Here is a 10,200-nt window from a genome sequence, read left to right as displayed (position 1 = left end):
ACTTCAACCTCTTACAGGGTGTCTACTATTTCAGACAAATTTCCCTGACTTTTTCAGACCAAAACAGAAAATTTTCCGGACTGTATTTTAAAGAAATAACCGCTATTCTCTAAACACTTGTAGTTTTATAATATCTGTTCACTTGTAGTTTTATATCTTTATAATATCGGTGAACATACATTTTAGCATTGTATTTAATATTGTTCTTGCAAGGATTAAACAGGATTAAATACAGCTGTTACAAAAACACGAACAACGCTAAAATAAGTACCTATTTAATCCTGGCAAGAACAATATTGTTAAATACAATGTATTTTTTGATGGCCTCCCATCTCTACTTATAGCCATTCCTCTCCATTCCTTGTTGCAACTATTATATATATATATATACACAAAAAATGTGAATGACAAAACATACTTATATAATACACAAAAATGCATATAAAGATTTTACATTTCATATCACCTACTTGTGAGATACACTCAGTTACATAAACTGGTCTATTTAAGTGAGTTACTTCTATTATATTTTTTGTTATTTCAGGACATGAAGTAGGGCTAATACATATACGACAATACACTAAGATACAAGGATACTAACAAGAATGTCGTTGCGAGACAATACTGACAGACATTGTGGATTTTAGTAGTCTAGATTATAAAAAAATTCTATATTTAGTGTTTCTATGTAGAATACTAAATACTGAATATTTTTATAATCTAGAACACTAAAATTTACATGAGATTTCTAATTATGAACACGTTACTGGACCTTTCTCAAGATTTTTCATGTGCTCATCAACTTTGTTGATTTCTTATGCTGCCTTCACAAGGATTTTTTCCTTCTTTTTCTTGAGTTCTTCCAACTCCTCAGCTGCTCTCTTCTCTTTCTTTCGCACGATTTTTCTCTCCCTCAGTTGTTGTCTGCTTCCTTCTGAGAGCCTCTTTCCATTTGCCATTTGCATTTCTTGATGCATGAATTAAGTGTTTTGAGATTGGCATTAGCTGAACACCTCCGTGGAAAGTGACAGTGTCATATACTATTCTCAGCGAAACTAATGAGACTTCGTGTAGATTATGCACAAGAAACTTCTTATTCAATGAGAAACTGCGTTCAGTGGAAGCGTTTCCGTGTGATAATACTAGGATTTTCTTACTGAACACTGAAAAGTTGTTACTGGTGTTAGTGTTGTCAAGAATGAATATCCACACGTGATCTAAATGATCCTTAGTCACGTTAAAAATTTTTCATTCTTGTGATAACTGAATCTTGAATACAAATTTCATTGTAGAGTTGTTTTACTTCATCAGCAGTAGAGTCAGACAAATGATAATTCTCGACAAGCACTTTCAATGCTGCGGTTATTTGTTCCTTCTCAAATCTCTTGTTTAAAACTGAATCGGGAGAGAGGCATGCACCATCATAAGTAAGTCTGTACTTCAATGGCGATTCCCACAGAATCTTCTTGCGAAAACCTGTAAAAATATGCAAACAATCCCTCCGAAAACAAAGGATATACAGTTCAGATAACTTCTCTGATCTTAATGCTGCGTGTTGCAAATCCGACATCAACCTGCTTAGTCGAACACAGATCCTTACATCATCTAGGCAAACTTTCATCAGATCTTCAGAACTTGCAGCTTCAATCACAATGTATTTATTATTATTATTATTTAATACCAAAACTACTTAGGGACTTTAGAAGTTTAAGTATTTCACCATAAAGAAAAGGAAGCATTGATGAGTCTGACTGAAATTTCGTAAGAAAAGGTTGAATGTCTGCAGCGGCGGTTTGGAAGAAGGCTAATTTAGCTCCAAGCAAAGAATCTTTCAGACACGATTTAACAATTTTAAAGGTGTCACAAGATGGTTCTCGATTACTACCTGAAACTGAATCGAGAAACTTCAAGTGTGGCAATAATCGCTGAGCTCGTCTACTATATTTACGTTTTCTATCCATCGAATCGGAAACTTTTTAAGAAACACAGATGATTCAGTAATAGCCACAAAATCTGTCCTTCGCGCTGGAATATTTTTGAACAAGTTGTAGATAGCTCTTCGGAACACAGCTAAATTCCAATCAAGTCTGGAAGGATGTTTTGAAGACACCGTGAATAACATGAAGATCACAACTACAGACTTCAAGTAATCTTTTATTTTCTGAGTCATTACTTGCCAGTTTCCTTTAAATCATTGAAAAATTTCTAACTGCTGATCCGTTCATGGATATCTGAATTATGTTTTCGGATTGGATGTTAATATCTTCTTCAAATTCACACGCAAATCTTTAGCTATCGTATGCCCTAGGAATACTGAATTTAAATATCTAGTGACCACTTACCTTGGTTGATATCCCTAAAACGAACTAGTATGTCCATCTATTCCCTTTCTGAGACTGATTAAATTTTCATCAAAATATATAAAAAATTCTTTATTCTCTAACGTTTAAGGAGTTCGTTCTGGAAGAAAGAACCTAATTCAAAAGCAATAGTATACACTATTGTCTTTCTGGAATTTCATACTACTAACGATTCCATTGCCTGGAAACATATGTGCGAATAAAGTAACTGCACTCGCTGCTTCTCTTAAAGACTTATGTTATAACTGAACGTAAACACCACAAAATTTCTGCACGAATAACTTCGTCTTTACAAAGAAATGTGCGCGTACTTTGATCTTTTACAACATTCTGAGAACACATACTTCGATCATTAACATCATTTTGAAAACACTGTAGGACAGATTTTTTTCAGAAACAGTATCTGTACGTAAAGCGCCCGCAATACAACTCTCGGAATTCAATTCTTTTTGATTTTTGGATTTGGTTAACCACACGTTAAGACTGCTATAATTCTGTTCTGAAAATGAAAAAATAAAATCTTTGAGTTTTACGTCCCACGGTTATGCCGGTTAGGCTAAAGGAGACGGTGACGATGAGTAATGAATGAAATGGTGGAATGAAGAAAGTGGGAGGAAACGGGAGAACCCCGAGAAAACCCACGCACGCGGTGTTTGTCCACCACAAAGTTCACTTGGCGGGGGCTGGGATCGAACCCGAATTCTGTTCTGACTCTGCTACTGAACGATACTTTTTTATACTTTCGCTTGCTTTCCCATATTACTCAAAGCAAACTTTTGTTTACATAAAATATAGTACGTCTAAAATTTGTCATCTGCACTTCTCGGAGCCACTTTGACCATGACAAGTGAATTTCTTTTTCCAACTATATCTTGTTATATACAGGTTTCTAAAATATGAGAACCTGCTTGAAAAAAAAAATCTTATTAAAGAGTTACAAGCATACCAAAATTACTCGCAAAATAATAATAATAAACATCACAATAGACATGCGGAACGCCAAACTGCACTGAAAATGGAATAGGAGTTTTAAATCTAACTAATGTAGTACGCACTATATTATAAATTAGAGCTAACATAGTTAGGTTCTCACCTATGGCCTCACCTAAAATCAAGATCAGAACAAGTGTAGTTCAGGACTTTACTGGGGGTCACCGGTTGCAATAACCTTGCTACACTTCTGGACATGAGAATAAATTTTTAACGTGGAGATCAGAAACCACGAGCTCCAGATGCAAAGATTGCCAATTCTTTTCAGAAGTCCTACATTGTGTGACGGTTTCTGTTGCAGCGAGAAGTTGTTTTCCAAACATTGTGCAGATAAAGTATAAAAGCAATGAAATAAACCTAACTTTACCAAAAATTTCCAGAATATACAGTAAATTCCCTGACTTTTCCAGAAATTATAAAATTCCCTGACTTTTACATGTTTACCAGACTAGTAGACACACTATCTTATTCCATGAAACATCATTTACATAATAAAGACCACAGTGACTACTAGGATATATCAATTTACACCATATATAAAATATATATGACTAATATACACTTTTTCACTTTCACACGTCGCATCTTTCAGGTTTGCAATATATGCTAAATTCTCGTGAAATCAAACAAATTAATTCACGAATCAAACAAAAATACATTTGTCCTTAAATATCACTTAGCACAGAGATTCGAAATAAGTAAGATCGACAAAAAATAGTATCTAATGACATGTATCTGAAGTTGTCTTTGAACAAATTATTCTACATTCAGGTAGTTGACTTACTTCTTCCTGTTTTCTCCTCTTATTTAAGCCACAGTTGTTTGTTTGCTAAATAACAAATATATCATGAATGGAATATCAATGGTATGATAATGAAATGAAAGCTTTAATGAAGGTTTGGGGCAGAAGGAAATCGATATTTCGTGTAAAAAATTTAAATGTACAATTGATAAACTTGACTGATCAGTTTCTAGAAATGCTTTTTCCATAAACATATAGATATTCGCAGGCCTCCCACCAGGACATTGAAAAAAATATAGGACAGTTTGGTTTATACAATGGAATATTATACTCTGAAGAGCAGCATATATATATATATATATATATATATATATATATATATATATATATATATATAGATATATAAATGTATTGTAAGAAAAGGCCACCTTCACCCCAATGGACAACTATTTGTTATTCAAAATAGTAAAAAAAAAAAAAAAAAAAAAAAAAAAAAAAAAAAAAAAAAAAAAAAAAGAACAGCTCCAATATTTTTAGAATTCAGAACATATTTGCACTACCTCAGAAGAAAAAGAAATAGTTAACTCTTATTTATAGGATTATCATGATATTTAACACTTTTAACATGCCGCTATTCATATATAATTTTGAATACGTAAATTTAATTAATGCATGCAAAAATATATAATATTTCTCTACTTCCTTACTATCCTTCTAGTTCTTTTATTTACAGATGAACTTTATTATGGCATTATTTTTTATTACTTCATATCTTTCTAATGGCAAAAGAAGATTCATAACTTATTTCTCTGTGTCTACTGTATCTCTATCTCTCTACTTGAATCTAATTAAACACTGAATTATTTGATCAAAGTATTTCCCTCTGAAATAAATAACGTAACAGCATTTCATTCATCATAGCTCTGCAAATTATATATACACTTCTAACAACTGTTATATAACATAAATTTCAGGACATCTCCAGTTCATAAATAATTTCCAGGACATTCCTAGGAATTTCACCATTTGTCTGCTTTCTATAACTTTTCCAAAGCGTTCCCACGACACACTTTTATTTCCAGGTTTTTCAGGACGAGTATTATGCACAGCAATATTAGAAGGCGTTGGGATATGTTGGTGAATACCAATACACCTCAATGCCTAGCCAATACTGCTGCACACATACTGCTGAAAGAAAATGCTAACACAGCTTGCGTTATAAGAAACTGGAGCATGACAAGGTTCCTCAGCTAAGTTTCACTGGGGTAGAATAGGCACATAGGAAACAAAGATCGAGGAAAAAAGTGCCCATGGGAAGGTAGGAAAACCCAAATTAAAAAAAAAAAAAAAAAAAAAAAAATAGTGACTGTCCCTCACAAAAATAATGCTAAGACACATTTAAGCATATTGCTAATATGTAGCAAGTTAAATCATCACTAGAACTGATCTTGGCATGCACTTTTAATAATTCAATCACTGAAAAATATAGGACAAGATTAACATATATGACATATATAGGACAAATAAACAAATTTCCAAAATATAGGAAAATAGGACAGCTGGGAGCCCTGTATTCGTTCTCTGCATTGTTGTACGAGGCTACAATTATCCATTATTTCACACTATCTATGGTAGGCAAAGGCAGATGTCGTCAGATATACCAATGGCGTGGACCAATAAAACTTGAGTATTTTCTTCGCCGAAAATTAAGAAATTTCTCTTTCTGATATCTCCAAATGTTGAACGTGTCTGAATTATTTTGAGGGACATTTTATACTAATGTTTTACATTTATTTTTGAACTTAAATAAGTCCGTATTTTATGGGAACTTCCATTGGTATGTACAGAACAGAAATAAGGATTGGTATTTAACACTAGTTACGGAACTTTTCTCTATTATAGAACAAGAATTTATCACGTTTCTATGAAGGTTACTGTAAATGAGAAAAAAATTAAGATATGTTATATATATATATATTTATATATATTATAGTTTGTGTATATAAATTTACAATATTTTTTCATGGAATATATATAAACAATTCACATTAATACCGCAAATCTAGAACGAAGCATCAATGACATTTTCCTGATATATATATATATATACATATGAAAAACAAATCATTGATCGACGATACAAAAGTTTACTTGCTTATGAAATACTTTATTTATTTATTTTTGGCATATTCAGGCACAAGATGCAAGATCAACAAGTACACAGACAAACTGAAAATATAACTGAACATATTTTTAAAGAAATAACTCAATGTCGAACCTATTGACGTTCTCTTACAATAACATAGATATTTACTATACATATAGTTTTCCGTATTGTATTTTATGTATTCATATTAAGACTATATACACACGCTCTTTCTCTAGCAATAAAATTCTATTTCAGAATTTGATTATTATTATTATTACTTTACATTAGTATTTCCACAGATATGAAAGTATGCTTACGTGATATTACCTGTATCATACATGTTGATATTCATATTGCACGAAAGCATTACCTTTTTCTAAGAGTTTTAATATAACACATTTATAGGACACAGCTGTTTTACGAGTAGAATCCAATAGTATTTTGATTATCTTAGTCGGGACAGTGTCTTCTTTTTTATTATTACTTAAGGGAATTCCTTTCACTACTTGACACAGGATTCGGAAGACACATGAAGTTTCTAATTTATGACAGTATCTGACAAACCAATTGTCTCAGTCAGTCCCTCTTCCAACATAATTTGAATTTTTGCAGTCAGTAGAATAAGTGTCTTTCAGTAAAAGCAAGGTTACGTATGGAACGAATCAAATTTGTTGTTCACGTTCCTTTAATATCACAAGCAGAGAAACTACATATTTTAAATTATATAAAAATCGCAATCAAGCCTAACCAAATTATAAGCGATATCTTCGGTAAATTCGAAGATATATATGCTCAGTTGAATTACTTGGACTCGTAGAAAATTACATGGCTTTTAGATTCACAAACTCGAACAATCTACATTCAGCAGAATATATACACTGGTTTTGTTCAAATAATATTAAACAGAACACTACCATCTAACATTAAACAGAACTACTTTGGTGTTTGAAGAATGAACACACACACACATACACGTACATCTACAAAATACTTCAGCGAAGAAAAACGAAAAAAACTGAGTTAACCTTAATTTGCAATTGCACTTATTAAAGAACAGAAAATTATCAGTTTTGTGTTGTTCTGAAAAATGCTGAATCTCTATGTAAAATTTATCACAATCTACACCAAATAGCAAAATTTATCACAATCTATCAGCAAATATATAAGTATTGCTGCATACTTACTTTGAATTTAATACTTTTCCTTGGATATATTACAATATAAGCCGTGTGCATTTTCTAAGTATCACTCACGATAATGTTTACTGTTTGGTAATATAGGAACTACACAAACGCGATAATGCGTTTGTGCTATTTAATAATATTCTGGCAAAAAACCATTCTGTACTAAGTCATGAAATGCACCCGAAACTGGACATATGCTTTCAAGTTCCGTGTGAATTTCATACATATCTATATATGCTGATCTTCAAATTTCGTGCAAAATAGGAAATACTGACATTATTCTTTCTCATTTTAGAAAAAAAAAAGCATACTCGCCTTTTACATTACATAATAAAGTTTCACTACTTTGTGCAACAGCTAGTTCTTACATTCTTCTTTTCTTTGACTTAACAGCTGCATCTACGAACACTGGTGTCAACTGAGAAGTGAACTACTTCCTTTCACTACATAGTTCATAGCAAAGTCAATAAACGTCACGCATTCTTAGATACGTAGTTAACTTATTTATTTTTTTTTTTTTAAGTTAAATTTTAATTCAACCACAAACGTATGATTTTTTTAAAGCCATTCTATTGTACCAATTTATATGTAGAAATATCTACCAATAGATCTCAGCATAAAAGTAAGGACTACTGGACAATATTTCCTCAATGGAAATCGAAATTCTTTCTATGTGCTAGTAACCCAGCTACTGGAAAGACAAGACTGCTATTCTACTACACGATTTACGGAATTTCTTAAAATACTATGCAATAGCATACGAACACCTTTTTAGTCATTTTCAAGGGTCGGTACAAGGGAAACCATACGGAATTGTTTGGTCAAAAGGCCCCAGCTTTCTCAATTATGCCACTTACGTTAGAGTCCATATTCAAGAAATGTGCATAAAACAGATATTGAAGAAGAGAGAAAACACCATATTGCAAGCAACAGTGTATGAAGTAATATATGATAGCTAAGGGATAAAAAACGTCTTAATCACACATAATTTTTGGTTTTGAAGTAATTAATTAATTATACCGTCTTATGATGTTACTAATTCATAAAACGATATTACTTTATAAATGAACGATTGCCGTGATAACTCATCATATTCTTTTAATATGTTAGATGATGTTGGTATGAAGTGGGACAATTCTTCGAGAGAGTATATCGATTAATATTGATACTACTTACTACATTTCATGTATTACACATTTCATCCCACTACAACAGTGGCTTAGATACGCATCTTATAACTTGTTCTCAACTTCTATTTATTTATTATTTTAATCTATTAGACCATACATTATTTACCAGAAATGAATTCCCATATTTATGAGATTTGTTTTAAAATTTTAATACTGAACTAATTAATTTCGTTCAGTTATTCACATAATATATGCATGGAGAAGAGAAACTGGTACACTAACAGCATAGATAATCTAATGAAAATTATATCTATTATTTTCTATTTCACGTTTTTAGATATGATATTAATCAACATATATGAGATATACACTTACAGCTGCAAGCGGGATAAAATGTGTGCGCAATTTAATACAGACAAAGCACTTTATACAGTTAAAAAATATTTTGTAAGACTTTTATCTATGGTCTCAGTTTTAAGAAATTTTACAAAGAAACACTGCTATTTTGGAAATTAATTCTCTTACTGTTTATAGAATGCTACGATTTTATGAATTTTCTTTAAAGTATACACCAATGTTGCTGTCTGCTAATTATAATGACAATCTTTGTTTATACATTTCAACGCTGTACGTTATCTCTGAAAAACACCAATTTCAAGATTTTGAAATAAAGTTGGTTTCCTTACAAAGGAGTTAGCTGCATATAAGTGTTAAAGAAACATTACTTGAAATATTGTTTCAGCATATTAACTATTGGTTGTAAACTACTTGCCATGATAGTTTTTTAAATGTTCCTAAACCACTCTTTTTTAAAAATAGAAAATGATCATCAAAATTAACTTTTGGAAAGTTGATCTGCAGCGTAAGTTGATCTTTCGGTTTCGTTTAATATTTCTTCACAGGAAATAAGTCCCTTAACTCTAATATAAAATAGTAAGGAAATAGTAATGAGAATTCTCTCTTACGACTCTACCTGTTGTGTATGAGAGATGATACAGGAACAAAAGGATGGGCAAGAACATAGCATATTTGCTTTATAAACAATATTATCAGTTCTTACTTTGTTTTCTTAGTGAACAAAATTCGTATTTCTGTAAGCTATGGATCTGAAAATGTTAAACAAAATACATATAGTATACAAATCTCTATAAAACAAGCGTTACAAAGCCAATGGTCTAATTTTCAGAAGTACGTGTCAGGAATTAAAAAACAAAAACTTCCGATAATGTCCAAGGCTTGAAGATTCGTCCAGTTATTATGTCACACCTTTGTCTTGTTTACTGGATCTTACGCTACATTCTCTGCAACATAGTATTGCCAAACAATTTTCCAGTTTTAATATTTTCATCTGAATTCACGAAGAAAGAAAAGTAAGCCAGCATAATATCAATTCTCCATTGAATGTAATTGGAGTAAATACCCAAATGTATGTAACATCCACCACTCTAAAGAAAACATTATTTTTGTCTATAGGAACAAATTCAACCCTCTATGCCCAATCTATGTTTAAGATACTTATTTCACGACGAAAATATTCTACATGCGGCTGAAAAAAAAAAAAAAAAAAAAAAAAAAAAAAAAAAAAAAAAAAAAACGGGTAGCTAAAGTGTATGAACATGACAGTACATACTATACTGAACTAACA

The sequence above is a fragment of the Thermobia domestica genome, chromosome 5 (assembly GCF_964235325.1).
Source record: "Thermobia domestica chromosome 5, izTheDome1.hap1.1, whole genome shotgun sequence".
NCBI classification, from domain to species: Eukaryota; Metazoa; Arthropoda; class Insecta; order Zygentoma; family Lepismatidae; genus Thermobia; species Thermobia domestica.
Note: the sequence above shows the minus strand (reverse complement) of the source record.